General features: G+C 42.1%; 1 long non-coding RNA gene across 1 annotated transcript in view; it reads right to left on the minus strand.

Annotated features, from left to right (window-relative positions):
* Positions 1-19,151, minus strand: part of LOC310831819 — a 186,051-nt gene that overhangs the window by 115,803 nt on the left and 51,097 nt on the right. The window lies entirely within an intron of this gene.

A 19,151-nucleotide genomic window follows, 5' to 3' on the forward strand; every position in this document is an offset into this window, starting at 1 on the left:
GCGTACCTTCTGATGTGGATAACAACTTCCAGAGTAGCAGCTTTATCGCAGAGCCTTGTGGTACCTGAAAGCCTAACAGATTTATTGTGCCAATACCTTTTTCCATCCAGGAAGACTTATGCCACAACAGAAAATTTAAGGTGTCACAAGATTATGTTTATTTATTTATTTTAGAACAGCTTGTTTCTGTTTGATTTTCCGAAATCCATTGTATGTCTTTCCGAAGTGAGACGAGGTCTGCGTTAGTTTTAAACCTTTTTAAGGGGTGGGGGTGTAGATCAAGGACACTTGGCCTCACTCCTCTCCATTCCAATTAGGGTGGCTATTTAATTAAAATAGTGTCGTCTTCTTTACAGAAATAATCTGTGGTTGTCTTGGCAACCTTTCTTTGGCTCCTGGTAATCTTGCACGCAAGAAGAAGCGTGTACAATGTGCCACAGATTGCTTAACCTATTATCTCCTCCAGCGTTTTGGGGCACAGCCTTGCGTACGGGCCAAGGTGAAGTAGATTAAAAACTTTTTTTTTTTTTTTTGCATTTTAAAATTTTTATTGAGTTCGATTAAATATACATTATACATTATATACATTATATTCGAGTTTCGGCATTTCTTATCATTTTGGGCTTCCTTCAGCGATGTTGATATTCATTCGTATTTGAGTCTTAGAGTCACATCCCATCCTTTCATATTGCCATTCGCACCTCCTTTTTTACATTGTTTCAATTAAACAATACTTGTTAGCTCTTTACAAAGCCTCTTTAAATGCCACTAACGTTGTATTTACAAAACATTTGTTCTCCAAATAACCCACGAATTTCCCCCAGTCTTCAATAAAATTTTGATCTTTTAAGTATCTTATTTTCCCTGTTAGTTTGTCCAGCTCGGCGTATTCTATTAATTTTGCTCTCCACTCTACCACCGTTGGGATTTCTTCTTGCTTCCATCTCTGAGCTAACACCATTCTGGCTGCCGTGACCGCGTACTGGAAGAGTTTGTAATCCTTTCTCCTAATATCCTTTCCCATAATGCAAAGTAAGAAAGCTTCTGGTTTTTTGACAAAAGTATAGCCTAACATCTTTTTCAATTCATTGTACACTTCCTCCCAGAAACTTTTAACTTTCTTGCATTCCCACCATAGATGGTAAAATGTCCCTTCCTTTTGTTTGCATTTCCAACATTTGTTGTCTACCTTGTACATCTTGGCCAATTTCACGGGTGTCATATACCACCTGTATTGCATTTTCATCACATTTTCCCTGAGTGACATACAGGCCGTAAATTTTATATTCACTCTCCAAAGCTTTTCCCAGTCTTCCATTTGAATATTATACCCGAAATCCCTCGCCCACTGTACCATTACTGACTTCACCTCCTCATCCTTCGTGTGCCACTCCAGAAGTATTTTATACATTTTAGAGAGGTTTTTATGTTCACTATTTATTATCTCTTTTTGAAATATTGATTCTTTTTCCTCATAGCCCCTTTCCTTCACCTCTGCTTTAAACATCTCATTTATCTGGAAGTAGTGGAGCCACCCCTGTGTGAGCGTTTTAACCTGGTCGTATGGTTTAACTTTCCACTTCCCTCCTTCATTTATGACCATTTCTCCATACTTCCCCCTCTTTTCTTCCATATTAACTTTCTTAACGCTTGTTAAGTCCTGGGGAGAAAGCCAGTGTGGTGTTCTCGGCTCTAATATGTTCTTATATCTGTCCCAGACCTCTATTAGTGGGCCCTTAAAGATGTGACTGGTGAACCCCTTGTGCATCCTTTTTTTATCCTTCCATAGGTACGCGTGCCACCCAAATTTGTTGTTGTACCCTTCAAGGTCTAATAACTCTCTGTTTTCCAGCTTAACCCATTCTTTCATCCAACACAAACATGTCGCTTCGTAGTAAAGTCTCATGTCTGGTAGGGCGAAGCCCCCTCTTTCTGTAGCATCCGTCAACAACTTAAATTTAATTCTGGGCTTCTTCCCTTCCCAAACATATCTAGAAATGGCTTTTTGCCATTCTTTAAAATTTTTTGTTCCTTTTAGTATGGGTAATGTTTGGAACAAAAATAACAGCTTGGGTAACAACATCATTTTCACCATAGATATTCTTCCCCAGAATGATAGTTTCATTCTGGCCCAGACCTCTAAATCTTTTTTAATTTTATTCCAGACCGGGGTGTAATTGTTTTGATATAGGTCAATATTTTTGTTGGTGATCCAGATTCCTAAGTATTTTATCTTTTTAACAACCTCAATTCCAGTTTGTTGTTGTACTATTGCAGCCTTATCCTGATCCAAGTTTTTAACGATCATTTTTGTCTTACTCTTATTCAGTTTGAATCCTGCAAGTTTCCCAAATTCCTCCATCTCGTCCAGAATCGCCCTTATACTTTCTATAGGTTCTTCCACCGTTAAAACCACATCGTCTGCATAAGCTTTAACTTTATACTCATTTGATCCTAATGTTATCCCTTTAATTTGTTTGTTTTGTCTTATTGCATTCAGCAGCACTTCCAGGACCACTATAAAGAGCAGCGGTGAGAGCGGACAGCCCTGCCTCGTTCCCTTACAAATTTTTATATCCTCGGTAATAACTCCATTGACTATCAGTCTCGCCTTCTGCTCAGTGTAAATTGCCCCTATACCATTTAAGAACTCCTGTCCCACTTCCATTACTTCCAAATTTTTAAACATGAAGTCCCAAATTACATTATCGAAGGCTTTCTCCGCGTCTATGAAGATTAGGCTAGCTGGTTTATCGCGACTATCTGATAGGTATTCGATAAGGTTAATTATAGATCTTGTATTGTTTCTTATTAGCCTACCCGGGAGAAAGCCCGTCTGATCTTCATGTATCATCCTTGTTAATATCTTTTTTAGTCTTTTGGCTAGAATACCGGCAAAGATCTTATAGTCCGTGTTTAATAAGGAGATGGGTCTGTAGTTCCTAACTTGAGTTAGGTCCGAGTCTTGTTTTGGGATAATTGTTATAAAGGCCTCTTTCCACGAACCGGGCATGTCTCTTTCTTTTAAAATGTTATTCATTACTTCCATTAGTGGTGTTATCAATGTGTCTTTCATTTCCTTATAATAACTCGGTGTGAACCCGTCTGGACCCGGTGCCTTTCCTCTTTTCAGTTCTTTTATCACCTCTTCTATCTCTGTTCTGCAAATTGGGGCATTTAGCTGATCTTTTTCCTCTGATGACATCTTCTTCACCATCTTTTCTTTTAAATATCTTTCTATCTTTTTCTTGTTATTCCTTTCTTTATTTCTGTAAAGATGCTCATAAAAATCCAAGAACCCTTTTCTAATTTCTTTCGGGTCAGTTGTTTCTTCTCCATTTATTACTATTTTGTTGATTGTGTTTTGCTCCTTCCTCTTTTTGACTTGCCACGCAAGCCATTTGCCTGACTTATTGGCGAATTCAAAGTTTTTTTGTCTTAACCATTTAATATTCCACTCAACCTCCTTATTTATTATGATTGCAACCTGTGTTTGGAGGGACTTTATTTCCTGCATTATCCTTTCATTATTCGGCTTTTTAATCAGTTTCTGTTCATTGTCCATAATCTGTCTCAAAATCTCTTTTAACCTCTTTTCCTTGTTCTTTTTTTTCAAAGCATTTTGTTGGATAAAAAGGCCCCTCATTACAGCCTTACTTGTGTCCCATACCGTACTTGTTTTCACCCCTTTGTCGAGATTATCTAGGAAGTATTCCCCTAATTTTTTCCGAATTCTTTCAACAAATTTTTGGTCATCCCATAGGTTATCATTTAATCTCCATCTAAAGGTTCGTTCTTCCACTCCCTTCATCTCCATTTCGATTGGATTATGATCTGATATAACTTTGGCCTGGATTTCGACTTTTTTAACTCTTGGTAATAGTTCATTCGAAATCCATATTTGGTCTAATCTTGAGAATGACTGGTTCGGTTCTGAATGATATGTGAATTGTTTCTCTAAAGGGTGTTTCAGTCTCCATATATCGATAAGGTTGCAGTTCTTAGTCAATGTGAAAAATGTCTTAGGTAATTTACCATCTCTGTTTTTTGAGTTTCTTAGTCGGTCCATTTCATTTGAAACCACATCGTTCAGATCTCCCATTAGTATGATTTTTTGGTCCATGTATTCAAATAACTTTTCTTCCAATGAGCTAAAAAATTCTGTTTTATTCCCATTAGGGGCATAAATCCCCACTATTATCAATACTTCGCCTTGCCAATTTATACGTACCGCAATTATTCTTCCTTCGTCATCCTTAAATAATTGGTGTGCCTCAATTTTGCTTTTAATATATAATACAACTCCCCTTTTTTTCTCTTTATCTGAGGAGATAAATTCGTTCCCTAACCTCTTATTAATCAGGATTTTTCTATGTTTCTTCGCCACATGCGTTTCTTGTAAACATGTGACATCCAGGTTCTTCTTTTTTAAGAAACGCTCAATTCCATTCCGTTTTTTCTTATCGTTCATCCCATTAACATTCCAACTACATAATTTTAATGTCATTTTTATTGAATTTAGTTTTTTGTTTTTTTTGTTTTACCTAAAGTCTCTCTGGTTCTTCTCCTTCTTCGTCTTCTTCCTCTTCCTGTTTTCCTTTCGCTCCGTTCTTCCTCTTCTCTCAGCTCTGATTCCACCCTCGGGCTTCTTCCGCCTTCAGCTCCTTTCGGCTCCTCCTCTCCTTGTTGGAGTTCTTTGTATCTTCTTGTGAACTTTCCTACTTCCTCGGGGCTTGTCAGCCTTCTTTTAACTCCTTTATAAAAGAAGGAAACGCCCTCCGGGAATTCCCAACGAAAATCTATTCTATTTTTTTTAAGCAATTGCACCAGTGGTTTATATGGTTCTCTACGTTTCAGCAGTCTTATAGGAATGTCTTTAAATACAATTATATAGTTCCCATCGATGTACAGTCTCTTCTCTCTATTCCTTTGTAAAATCAGGTTCCTCATCTCTTTATCTTTGAATGTAACTAAACAGTCGCCTGGAAGTTTCCTTACTTTACTTGCTTTAGTTTTCATTCTATATGCATTTAGAATTGTTCCTGCCACTTCCTCCTCTGCTAACTCCATCCACTGTGCTATTTCCTTTGTTAATCTTTCTTTTATATTTTCGTTTTGTAATTCCGGGACCTGTCTCATTCTTAAATTCACTTCCCTTTGTTTAAGTTCGTTCATCGCGATGGAGTCTTTTAATTCTTCCTGGATTTTATGTAAATCTGCTATCTCATCTTTCATTTTTTCTTCTTCCCGTCTCATTTCTTTCATTTCCTGTTTGGTTTTTTTTAGCCCCTCATCCACTCTTTTTGATACCTCCTTAATCTGTCCTTTAAGTTCGCTCACTGTTTCTTCAATCTTTTTGTCCATTTTTCCAATTTTATTATCTACCTGCTCTAATTTTGTCTCCAAGTTTTTCTCACTTTGCTTTATTTCTGCAAACATCCTCAATATTTCTGTTCTAAATTCCGTTTCTTGTTTTGAGGCTTTCCTCTCTGTTGGGGTACCCCCCTCCGCCCCTTTTTTCTGGTTATATGACATTATCGCTAATCTTTGTGTGTCAAATATTCCACTAGTTTTTACCGGTCTATCCCTTCTTTCTATATTTTAGAGCTCTTATTCTTACTCAAAACCAACTCTTGGGGTAGACCAGATCCCCTGAACCGATACCAGAATTAGTCACCACAGAAAATATATACAGATTCAGATAAGTGAACAGCAAATAACAGTGCCGAAGCGGAACTACAATTATCAGATAACAAACCCAAAATATAAATAGATACGGTAATTGCCGACTTCGTTCGCAGTTTCTCTCCACTTAGTTAACTTGGCTAATGTCCCTTCCCCCCCAAATCTCGAGGAGGGTCGGTTGCCCGTTGGTTGTCGGAGTAGTCAATTTGAGATCTTCCTGCCCCTATTCGGGCTATTCCAATCGGTAGCTTAATGTCCGTGGACCTGATTTGTGAACTTGTAAGACCATACAGTCCAAGTGGAGATAGGATACAATTGTGAGAAGCCGCTCCCGGAACCTCCAGTCTGAGCTGAGCCCGGGTGCCGGACCATGCACCCCCAACGAAGAACGTTCACGTTAAACTGATCCAAGAGTTTAGTCCTAAAAGGTGGGTGGGTAAGATCTTTCCTGAGCTGATATCTTTCCTGAGCTGATATCTTTCACTAAGTCCGAAACCACGAGAGAGGAACAGCTGGAGTTTCTAAAGTTAATACTAAAGTTTTAAGTGTCCCAATGTGGTACTATGCACGCGCCTCAGTAGCGACCTATCTATTCAGTCTATTTCCAACTTCTCAAGCGGGGGTAGCGGGGATGAGAGCACAACGGGGATATAGTGGGTGGGGGCGTGGGTACGTGGCCCCTCCAGCATCAGACCACAGTACTTTTTAATACCCTATATCCCCACATTAAGCGTTTGGTTTTTTAAAGTCCTTTAATATGTCGTCTGGGGCGCTTCTCCTTGCCTCTCCCACTGAAAATGGCGTCAGAGCGTCTTCTCGCTGCTTTGCCTCTTCCCGGAAAAATTTTTTAGCGACAGTCCTGTCTATATTTCCAGTTAAACAAGTGCCCTCCTGACTGGGCTTTCCTTCTATCACGCCTCTTTTCTGCTCCCTCTTCGTTTTCTCCCTTTGAAATAAAGGGGGTTTCTTTTTAGCTTTTTAACTTTAACTACCCGAGGGAGACGGATACAGTATCCGCTAGCGGTAACTTACTTTCTCTTTAGGCTCTGCTCGTAACACTGCGTCTTTTTTTTCAATGAAGTCAAAAAACCAGCGCTGAACTCGAACTTTCTCCCTTATTACTCGGAAACTTCCTTGTTGTTTACTATGTCCAATTCGTTTACGAATCCGAGTTTCATCGTTTTGAGAGCGGAGCGCTATCCCTTGCAGGCTCGGGGCTTTGCTAATTCGCCGTACAACGCCGCTGTAATGGCTGCCCGACTGCCTACCGCCCGTTCCGTCGTACTCTTCGCCTTTTCCCAAAGACTACCTGACGACCAAACGAACGGCTGCCTGGCACTGCCGGGTACCTGGACCTCTGGACACCCTCCAGAGGCTTAACGGGAGGTTTTGGCGCCCTGAAAACCTCCGAATTCTGGCGAAAAAGCTGGGGTTTCCTCCACAGAGAGAACCCTCGCCTGCAGTCGGTTCCGCGCTCCACCGGAAGCCCCCAAGTAGATTAAAAACTTGAAACACAGTGGGGCTTAAGAATTCTCCGTGAAGCTTCCCAGAATGGGCCTAGCAGTGCTGTCTCAGGCCTAAGCGTGACGAAAGGTTGTGTCGAGGCTCACTTAAGGAGTTAAAACCGAAAGTGCCAAAGAGTAAAGGTAAAGGGACTCCTGACCATTAGGTCCAGTCGTGGCCGACTCGGGTTGTGGCGCTCATCTCGCTTTATTGGCCGAGGGAGCCGGCGTACAGCTTCCGGGTCATGTGGCCAGCATGACTAAGCTGCTTCTGGCGAACCAGAGCAGCGCACGGAAAGACCGTTTACCTTCCTGCCGGAGCAGTACCTATTTATCTACTTGCACTTTCACATGATTTCGAACTGCTAGGTTGGCAGGAGCTGGGACCGAGCAACGGGAGCTCACCCCTTTACGGGGATTCGAACCGCCAACCTTCCAATCGGCAAGCCCAAGGCTCTGTGGTTTAACCCATAGCACCACCCGTGTCCCTTTGCCAAAGAGTAGGGGCTGGCAAACTTTTAAGGCCTTTGGATCTTTGAGTGAGTGCTGTAGATGCCACTCTGCATAATTGCTTCTCCCCCTATATATTCAGAGGGAGAGTGCAGACATTTCACTTATCCAACGGAGCTGGTTTGGATCGAGTAGAAATAATATTGAGCCTTGAAAGGTGTAGAAAACTGCACTTTTCAAGGAGAAAAAGGTCACCATTGTTGTTGTTTTTTTTGGGGGGGGGGAATGGCGGCTTCCTGAATGCCAGAGAAGACAAGGGCACTTAGAGAATGGGAACACATGGACCCTTTCCCTTATTCCTTTTTTTAAAAAATAATTTTAATTATTTTCCAATACAAAAATACAATTATGCCAAATTTTCACAGATTTTCACAAATTTGATACTTTTTAGACTTCCTTCGGCTTCTCTGACAATCATCCATAATTACTTCTCAGTTTACGCATTTCTCTGTTTATATTGCCATTAAACTTCCCTCCCACTCCTGTTTGTTTTTTTAACAATATATCTCTGTTTTCACAGTGCTTCTTGAAATCCCACCAGTGTTGTTTGCACATCACATGTTCTTTTCAGATATTCAACAAATTTCCCCCAGTCCTCGATGAACTTTTGGTCTTGAAGATATCTAATTTTTCTGGTTAATCTGTCCAATTCTGCATAGTCAGTCAGCTTCAGTCTCCAGTCTTCTATTGTCGGTATCTCCTCTTGTTTCCCCCTTTTCCTTACTCCTTGTCCTTTTACTGTTGGCTATTTGCAGATTACTTGCGCTGCAGAAGGCGTATTGGGGAGACCACACATTACAACGAACGCAAAAAAACTTTAGCTAGGTTTTAATAACAAAAACTCCTTTTACATTAATTATAATATATCAATAAGCATGACCCATCCACTGGCCCAAGCACCAGGGTCCTGAGAGAGCTAGCTGCTGCTCTTTATATACTATACCCAACAGCTTAATTACCAGACCTTAACAGCACCTGCTACACTGCTAAAACTAGGTCATGTTATTTGCTTTGGCCCTTAAAGAAACACACATCTTGTGGAACAATAATGAACCTTCAAATTTAAAGAAACCATTCAACAAGTCCACACATCCCCTTCCTCCTGGTTTTGACACTAGGCCTCAGTCAGGGCTGTGGGTTCAAGCCCCACATCAGGTGAAAAGGGGGGTTGGGTGAGATGACCCTCATGTTCCCATCCAACTTCTATGATTTGGTGTTCCTGCTGTTTGTGGGAGCTAATTCCATAGTTTAACTCTGCACTGTGGGAAGAAGGACTTTCTTTTCATGATATGTGAGATGAGGGGGGAATTCTCTTCGTTCACTTCCTCCATGCCACGCATAATTTTGTATACCTCCACCATGTCTCCTTGTCCTTGCCTTTTCTCTAAACTAAAAAGCTCTACCCCTTTTGTTATGTACTGAAGTTTTCACCCTGGGCCAGCAGGGGGAATACTGTAGATAGTTTTCACTCAGGTCCACATATGCAAATAAGGGATTGAAAGTGACGTTCAGTGATTGGATAGTTACAGAAAGTGGCTACTGTTGCATTGTAGTGGAGCTCTGGCTCGCTGGCTGAACCCTTCAGTTCAGTTCTGTTCTGGCCTGTGAATAAACAAGAGCTGTTTGAAGAATCGCTATGTCGTCAGATATGTTCACCCACAACTTATCACCTTTGATCATTGGCTGGGGAAACCCAGCCAGATGGGCAGGGTATAAATAATAAAATTATTGTTGTTATTTTGGTTGCCCTTTTCTGAACCTTTTCCAGCTCTACCTTATCCTTTTTGAGGTGAGGCTGTGGGAACCAGGCCATTATTGTAAACTCAAGCAAAGGAACCTGGCTGACAACAGATGAGTTACTTAAGTCGTGGGGGTGAGAGGCAGAAATCCTTCGGTTTTACCATTCGGCTGATAAGCTCCTCTTGTGGGAAGGAGGAGGCCATTTCATGCCATTTTCTTAAAAGTTCCCCAGCAGGATGCGTAAACAGCTCAGCCAGCCCCGAAATAAATACCAAGATGCCCTGCTGTGAAGCCACGTCATGAATGACAGGGGTACACCTCTGTATAAACAAAACAGAGATGAGAAATGGTAAAAGGATGACTAGAATTGAGTTTCCTCTGTTCTCGGGATTTTATTTTCTTTCTTTTTTTAGATAGGAACACAGAAAGCTGCTTTCTGCTGAGTCAGAACATCAGTCCATTAATGTGTGAAGTAGGAGTTGGAATCTAGCACAGTGATTGGTTAATTTTGTTGTGACCACCTCCGATGGCAGCTTCATTTCCTTTTCCGGTGATTTTCTTGAGCCAAAATGAGAATACAGTGGTACCTCGGGTTACATACGCTTCAGGTTACATACGCTTCAGGTTACAGACTCTGCTAACCCAGAAATAGTACCTTGGGTTAAGAACTTTGCTTCAGGATGAAAACAGAAATCGTGCTCCGACGGCACAGCAGCAGCAGGAGGCCCCATTAGCTAAAGTGGTGCTTCCGGTTAAGAACAGTTTCAGGTTAAGAACGGACCTCTAAAACGAATTATGTACTTAAACTGAGGTACCACTGTACCCCTAAACATTTTTTTAGAAAAAAAAGCACTGGTTCTGACATGTCGTCCCTTTCTGAATATTTGGGTAGATGAGAAGAAGAAGAAGAAGAAGAAGAAGAAGAAGAAGAAGAAGAAGAAGAAGAAGAAGAAGAACAACAACAACAACAACAACAACAACAACAACAACAACAACAACAACAACATGACTACCCCCAAGGATCAGGGACCTGTGGTCCTCTAGATCAGGCATGGCCAAACTTGGCCCTCCAGATGTTTTGGGACTACAATTCCCATCATCCCCAACCACTGGTCCTGTTAGCTAGGGATGATGGGAGTTGTAGTCCCAAAACATCTGGAGGGCCAAGTTTGGCCATGCCTGAGCTAGCTGAATGTTGTCTGCATGGATCTTCAGAGGCTCTCCAAGGTTTCAGACAGTGGATATTCTCAGCTTTACCAGGAGAAGACAGGGTTTGAACCAAAGACCGTATACATGCAAAGCAGATGGTCTGCTGCCAAGCTGCATCCCTTCCCTTGCAGCTGGAAGAGAGATGCAGAAGCTGAGAAGTCTTCACTTGTTAAGAATTCATCCTTCCTTCCCCCCCTCCTCGCCAACTGTCAGTATTAATAGTTTTCCTTGCCTCGGTTGATAATTGTTTCCAGGGAGGCTGCTGTGTTTGTATGCGGCAGCAAAAACAAGAAAGAGGCTTCTGGCACCTTAATGACAGATAAATTATGGCTTCAGCTTTCATGGACTAGAGTCTTGTCCACATATGTATAAAGTGTTCTCCTGAATTGGCAGATTTTATACAGGGGTGCAGGTGGGAGCTGAACGCTGCAGCCTGCAAGGTCAAATGGCAATGAAGGCGAAAAGTGCAATATCGGATAGGTCTTTACAGAGAATTGTCACAGGCTAGACTTTTTGTAGCGTGTTGGCATTTGACCTCACAGTTTACAATACACACCTCCCTATGTGTGTAGAGTGGTTGGTGGTATGTGTATATATTTTGTTCTTCTATTATTGTTGTTGTTGTTATTTACATGGCCTTCACTCTAAGGTCCCAGAGTGGATTACAGCATTACAAGAACATTACAACACACTATTAAAAACAGGTTAAAACAATTATACAAATAAAGTAAAGGGACCCCTGACCATTAGGTCCAGTCGTGGTCAACTCTAGGGTTGTGGCGCTCATCTCGTTTTATTGGCCGAGGGAGCCGGCGTACAGCTTCCGGGTCATGTGGCCAGCATGACTAAGCCGCTTCTAGCGAACCAGAGCGGCGCAAGGAAATGCCGTTTACCTTCCCGCCAGGGTGGTACCTATTTATCTACTTGCACTTTGACGTGCTTTTGAACTGCTAGTTTGGCAGGAGCAGGGTCCGAGCAATGGGAACTCACCCCGTCGTGGGGATTTGATAATTATACAAATACAAATAATATACAAATAATTATACAAACACGGTGGGTCCTAAAAACTATATTTTTTAATCTACATATGCACAAACACACACCATCTAGCTACCAGCAGAGGATATCACTTCATGCATCTAGTGGTGGTCTCTAGTCCATTAAAGTTTTTGCCATGATGATAGATATTTGAATAAATCGTGGGGTTCAAACATAGGAATCGGCCTTCAACTGAGTCAGGCCATTGGTCCACTTTGCTCAGTATTGTCTACACTAGCAGCAGTTCTCTGGCGTCTCAGACAGGGAATGTTCCCCAGGCCTGCCTGGAGATGCCAGGGATTGTACCCAGGTCCTTCTGTGTACAAAGCAGTTGTTCTACCACTAAGCTATGGCCCTTCATTCCTGCTGGTCACATAAACCTGCTGGTTTGAGGAGGCGATGCTTGTTCTCTTTTCACCTGACATCATCATATTATTTATTTATTTATTTATTTATACATACATACATACATACATACATACCCCGCCCATCTGGCTGGGCTTCCCCAGCCACTCTGGGCGGCTCCCAACAAAATATTAAAATACTGTAATACACCAAACATTAAAAGCTTCCCTAAACAGGGCTGCCTTCAGATGTCTTCTAAAAGTCTGGTCGTTGTTGTTCTCTTTGATATCTGGTGGGAGGGCGTTCCACAGGGCAGACGTCACAACTGAGAAGGCCCTCTGCCTGGTTCCCTGTAACTAGGCTTCTTGCAGCGAGGGAACCGCCAGAAGGCCCTCGGAGCTGCACCTCAGTGTCCAGGCAGAATGATGGGGGTGGAGACACTCCTTCAGATATACTGGACCGAGGCCATTTAGGGCTTTAATGGTCAGCACCAACACTTTGAATTGTGCTCGGAAACGTACTGGGAGCCAATGTAGGTCTTTCAAGACCGGTGTTATGTGGTCTCGGCAGCTGCATAAACTCTTTCTTTGAGCATCCCTAGTGTGAAGAAGCCACTTGGCTCATGCCTGCCTCCTCAGGGGCAAGCACAACCTCTGCTTATCTAAGAGTTGGCAGTCCCCAAGCTACATGGAAGTCATAAATGGCACCAAGGCAACAAAGCACACTGATAAACGCTGTGCAGAATGAATTCATCACCATTATAATTCGTAGAGCAACCCTCCACCCACCATCCCTGATCATCAGCCATGCTGACTAGGGCTGGTGCGAAATGTGAGGCAACGCCTTGAATACTCTGAAGTCAGAGGCCACATTCACACTACAGTGGTACCTTGGTAGTCGAATGGCTTGGCTCCCAAATAAATCGGCTCCTGAACGCCGCAAACCCGGAAGTGAGTGTTCCGGTTTGCGAATGTTTTTTGGAAGCTGAATGTCTGACATGGCTTCCAACTGAGTGCAGGAAGCTTTTGCAGCCAATCAGAAGCTGTGTCTTGGTTTTTGAACCGTTTCAGGAATCGAACAGACTCCTGGAATGGATTAAGTTCGAGAACCAAGGTACCACTGTATACATTTAAACCACCATGATACCACAATTATTCTGGGAGCTGTAGTTTGTTAAGGGCGCTGAGAATGGTTAGGAGGCCCCATTCTCCTCCCAGAGCTACAATTTCCAAAAGCCCTGTGAAGAATTGAAAACTGTAGCTCCGAGGTCTCCTCACAACTCTCAGCACTCTTAACAAACTACAGTTCCCAGAATTCTTTGGGGGGGGCAAGCCCTGCCTGTGCTTTAAATGTATGGCGTGAATGTGTCAGAGATGGGCAGCAATGCAAAAGGGGAAAGGGGAATATCTTGGAAATAAATCGTCAGGTGGTCACAATTCAAGAATGAATTGAGCGGCTTTTGATGTTTTAGGATCAGGCTTGAATATGCAAGAGTCCAATATGGTAAAGTTGATGGGCCGGGAAGACATGGGACATTTGGCAGTTTATGATGGAGAGTGAATTTTGTTCGCACACAAACTTAGGAAATGAGTGATGCATTTTTCAGGAAAGACAAGTATTTGCCTGAAGATTTCTGGAAATAATGGTCCCAGCATCTGCAGCTGTGATATCAAGAATTAGTAAATTCTTGCCATTTTATCATTGCTGTCATAAGGATAGTTGTCACAAGGCTATGAACAAAGATATCCTGTTCACCTTCCTCTGGGCCAAACCTATCTATTTGTCAAAGGGAAGAAAAGATGTAGATAAACATGTCTTGAAGGTCATCCATTTATACTTGTCAAATTAATATCATGTTGCTGCTATCTGTCAGAAGATTTCTTACAGCCTCCAACAGGAGATTATTTATTGTTTTATTCTTGGTTATCTGAAATCCTTTTAATTTATATATATATAGATAAATTTTTATTAGTTTTTTAACACATCATTTTCAACAGTAATGAAACATACTTTTACATCTTATTCAATTTTTTTGACTTCCATCAATCCTGTCTGAAAATTTTCCAATCGAATCTCTTAGTATGCATTTCTTATCTTCCCTATTACATTTCAAACTCATAACCAATACCTCTATCTTTTTCTACTTTGTAACACTTCGTACATTTCTCCTTACAAAACTTCTTGTTGTCCTACTAGTCAGTGGCGTAGCGTGGGTTATCAGCACCCGGGGCAAGGCAAGTAATTTGCGCCCCCTAACCCATGGATTTGCGCCCCCTAACCCATGGATTTGCGCCCCCTAACCCGTGGATTTCCCTAACCCCCAGATGTTGCGCCCGGTGCGGCCGGCCCCCCTGCACCCCCCACGCTACGCCACTGCTACTAGTGTAATTTGCTGATTACAGTTGCTCTTCAAATAATTCATATACTGTATTTTTCGCCCTATAGGACGCACTTTTTCCCCTCCAAAAATGAAGGGGAAATGTGTGTGCGTTCTATGGGGTGAATGCAGGCTTTTGCTGAAGCCTGGAGAGCAAGAGGGGTCGGTGCGCTGGAAGTCGCGCCGGTCTCCCAAGGGTTGCGCAGAGCTGCCTGCATTCTGAAGCCTGGGGCGCGCTGATGAGCGCACCCAGGCTTCGCGCAGCTCTCCGCAAGCCTGGGGAGACTGGCGCGACTTCCCGCCGGGCTCCCTAGGCTTGTGGATAACAGGCTGTTCTCGGGGCTGGGGTCAGGGGAAGCTCGGGCTTCCCCCGCGCCAGCCCCGCGCCTGGGGAGGGAAATAATTTTTTTTCTTTATTCCCCCCCCAAAAAAACTAGGTGCATCCTTTGGGGTGGTGCGCCCTATGGGGCGAAAAATACGGTACTTCTTCCAATCTTCTGTAAATCTCTGGTGCCGCAGGTTTCAAATCCTTCCTGTCATTTTGTCCAATTCTGCATAGTCCATTAATTTCGTCTGCCATTCTTCTTTCGTCGGAATTTCTTCCTGTTTCCATTTCTGGGCTAACAATACTCGTGTCGAATATCTGAAATCCTTTTAAAGGAAGGATGAACTTGCTCATTGCTTTTTCTGGAATATGTTCCAGAGATTCCAAAACTTCCGGGTTGGTGCCTCCGGTAATGGCGGAATTCCTCTGATCGGGAGGAATTTGCCCCGTGGGAATTTGGGTCTGGCCGTCACGGCAAAGGTGGAGACCCGCAAAAAATCACAGGCGGGAGAAGCCTGTGAGTGTGGGATTCGGTGGGCACCTTTTGCGCCTCCCCTACTTGCGGGGAAACCCGGTTTTGGGGGTCCGGAGCGACATGGGGTGAGCGGCGCAGTGCTTTGAATCGTCTGCTTCTTCCACGGAGCGAAGCTGCATAGCTGTTGCCGGAGAGCGCTGACTTTTTCCTGTGGACTATTTGATTTTAAAGTAATTACCCGTGAGTAGAGCTGAAGCGGGAGAATTGGATTTCTAAAAGTTTAATTTGGTATCGTAAAGGGGAGGTTCAATACAGGAAGTCTGCCTTCCCCTTTTGTAAATAGACTGAAGCATTGAGGCTGCAAGCTGAAGCCTTGGAAAGCCTATTGTAAAGGACTAAATTTCCATCGGTAAAGAACATAAAACCCCCCCTGGAGGCAGGAGAAGAGGGGGGGAAGTTGTGAACTGAATATGCCTGCGGGAGAGAGGGAAGAGAGTTAAAATACCGCCGCTCACACCCTGGAAACGGGCTGCTAGCAGGACTGACGTTCTTTGGAAGGCTCACTGACAGCGATTAGAATGCTCCTTGACAGCTAGCTAATAAGAGAAATACATTGTTTCTACTGTCTCCGTCTGCTTTTAGAAAGGAGTAAAAGTAACTGAAAACTGAAACTAACTTCATTGTTTGAGCTGTGTTTAAAAGAGGACATTATTGACTAATATAAACAGAAACTGTTTCCCCCTAGAGGAAGCTTTTGAAACTGTTACAAGAGCTGGGCTGGGGAATTTCCAGCTGCAAGATAAAAAGCTTTGAGACTCTGGGACTGACCTTGAATCGGTTAAGTGTTATGGTAAATGGAAAGGAAAAAATGGACTAGTCAATTCCTGAAAAAAACATTAAGGTCTGGGAGAGCCTCAATATCAGGTCCCCCTGCTTCTTCCGCTATTGCTTTTGTAACAGTATATTCAAAATCAAGAGGAATGTCGACAGATGAGGCCTTAGCGGTTGCATTAAGTAAGATAAGTGATTCACTGGAACAGCTTAACAAGAAAATAGATGTGACAAATGCGAAAGTGGGCGCTGCAACTATTAAAATTGACTTAAATACAGAAAGTATAAATAATCTGGGACAAAAGGTGAATATCAATACAGAAACAATCAAGAAATTGATACAGGAATCTACTTTGATACGGCAGACTGCAGAGGAAGCTAGGGAGAAAGCCGTTGCTGCTGAATGTAAAGCAACACAATTGGTGTGAGAGAGAGTCCCAGCCTTACAGAGGCAACTTGATGACCATAAGTTGACGCTTGCTATGATTGAATTTAAAGAAAAACAGATGAATTTGAGGATCAGAGCCCTACCTGAATTGGAGAAGGAAAGTTTGATAGACTTTTTCACACAGGAATTTGCTGATTTTTGGGACTTGGATCTGGGTCAAGAAGAGTTTAAAACTGTGAGGGCCTTCAGATTTGGAAGAGGAGGGAAAAAAGAGAAGAACAGAATAAGAGACTGTTGGCACTACCAGAAGAACCTAGAAGTACAACAGCCAAGAGTGGAAATTTTTAAAGACATCCCGAAATACCTTTTGGATCTTAGGTCTAACTACGGAGATTTGGTTGCCCTGCTGAAAAGGAATAAAATCATCTTTAGGTGGGAGTTTCCCCAAGGTCTATTCTTCAGCTTTAAAGGAAGGAAAATAAAAATAAGATCAGTAGAAGACAAAGTAAAGTTTTTGTATAAATACGAAGAAGATTTGCAGAAGGGACTTGTAAAAGAGCTAAGAGCATCGGACAGAAGATCACCAGGTTGCTGGACTATATGGAATTGGCGGAAATGACTAGCAGATTCCAAGACCAGCGTGAAGAGTCGGTGGAAGAAGATTGGAAAAAAGTTTAAAGACTATTTATAGAAATATTGTAAAATTAATGAATGTTAGAAAAATGTTGGAATGAAGTTATATGGCTTTAGTAGAAATGTTATAAGGAATTAGGTATAAATAGATTATTAGAGTATTAAAGAAATAATAAGGTTAGAATATGTTAAGATAATTATAGGACAGAAAATAGAGGAAGATGGAAAGGAATTGCTGAAACAATTAATAGAAGTGAAATACAAAAAGGGAGGTGTGAGGAGGTCGTTGAAACAAGTGAATGAAAGATAAGATACTGAAATTGTATGATGTGTGCTAAACTGTTTTTGTTTTGTTTTGTTTTGTTTATTGTGTTAGTGTTGTGTAATTTTTTTTATATTGTATTGTATTGTCTTTTTTTTCTTTTGTCTTTTTTCTTTCTTTTTTGTAGTGTTTAAAAGTAATAAATATTATAAAAAAAACAAAAATCAAAACATGGATAGATGGGGGTCTTATAGCTCTTCAAAATGTCCTAGCAGTATTCCAGTATTACATTTTGCACCCCAACTTTCCTCCAAGGAGCTCAAAGTGATGTATGTAGTCCCCCCCCCCACTTTATCCCCTCACGACAACCCTGGGAGGTAGGCTAGGGCAAGAGTTTGAGACTGGCCCAAGGTTACCCAGCAAGCTTCATGGCTAAGCAGGGATTTGAAGCCCAGTCTCACAGGGCCTGATCCAGCAACTAGCATAATAAAAATAATAAAAACAAATACAGTGGTACCTCGGGTTACATACGCTTCAGGTTACATACGCTTCAGGTTACAGACTCCGCTAACCCAGAAATAGTACCTCAGGTTAAGAACTTTGCTTCAGGATGAGAACAGAAATTGCGTGGCAGCAGCGCAGCAGCAGCAGGAGGCCCCATTAGCTAAAGTGGTGCTTCAGGTTAAGAACAGTTTCAGGTTAAGAACGGACCTCCGGAACGAATTAAGTACTTAACCCGAGGTACCACTGTAATGAATAAAGCAATGAATTGTTTCAGAAGCGAAAGAGAGATTATTAAGGGCATGCAAATCAGTGCTAAAATAAGATAACCACACAGAGCACACTTGCACAAGCTGTTTTCTGGATGTCGGTGCCAGATTGAAGTCCCCAGCTCTAACCTGCCTTGGCTGAGCTCAAAAAGCATATTGTTGCAGCCTTGGCTTCCTGCAGAAATCAGCCATTACTCTCTGACCCTCTGCTTGCTGGTTTTTCTCCAGCTTCTCGCTCGCATAACCACAAACTCTACCCTGAAACTCCTGTTTTGTGCTACTAACTTTCTAAGAGAGGGAGGAGGGCCCCCACACATTTGTCATCGAGCACAGAACCCCCTTTCCTCTGTTCTCTTCCCCCCCCCCAAATTTTTTTTTATTAAATTTTCCACAGTTATAACACATATAACCTAACAAAAGAGAGAAAGAAAAAAGAAAAAAAAACATACCAAAGGAAAAAACAGTACAATACATTACTAGAAAAAACATGACCAGAACCACAACATAAAGAAATAATCTTAATCCCTTAAAACCCAACCTTGTTTACATATTAATTGACTTCCTCTAATCCCTCCCTTCTGAATTTCCTTGTATCTGTATGTAACAGCTTTCCAGTATCATTCTTAAACAAAGATATTTCCAGTTATTATCTAACTTATTCACTTTTCTTACTATTCTGAACCCCATTTATTTAATAAATCCTAATCTAATCCTAGGCCTCTTTGGTACTTTCAAGTGATTTCTAATTTTTAATGTTACAATATTTGTTCAAATAGTCCTTAAATTTCTTCCAATCTTCTTGGTATTCCTCTTCTTTCTGGTTGCGGATTCTTCCTGTCAGGTCAGCTAGCTCCGAACCCTTTCCTCTGTTCTCTTAAAAACCCATTATCTTTCCTCCTTCCCCCAGGTGACCACCTCGCGAGGAAGCAAGCCTGGCAGTGGTGACTGGTGCCCATTGGGAATAGAAGGGTGGAAGTCAGGGAGATCAACAGATGAACAGGCTGTCCTGTTTTAAGGAAGAAAGCAGAAGAAAGCAGCACCACATTTGTCCCAATGGTCCG

The sequence above is a fragment of the Podarcis gaigeae genome, assembly GCF_964106915.1.
Source record: "Podarcis gaigeae genome assembly, chromosome: 14".
Lineage (NCBI taxonomy): Eukaryota > Metazoa > Chordata > Lepidosauria > Squamata > Lacertidae > Podarcis > Podarcis gaigeae.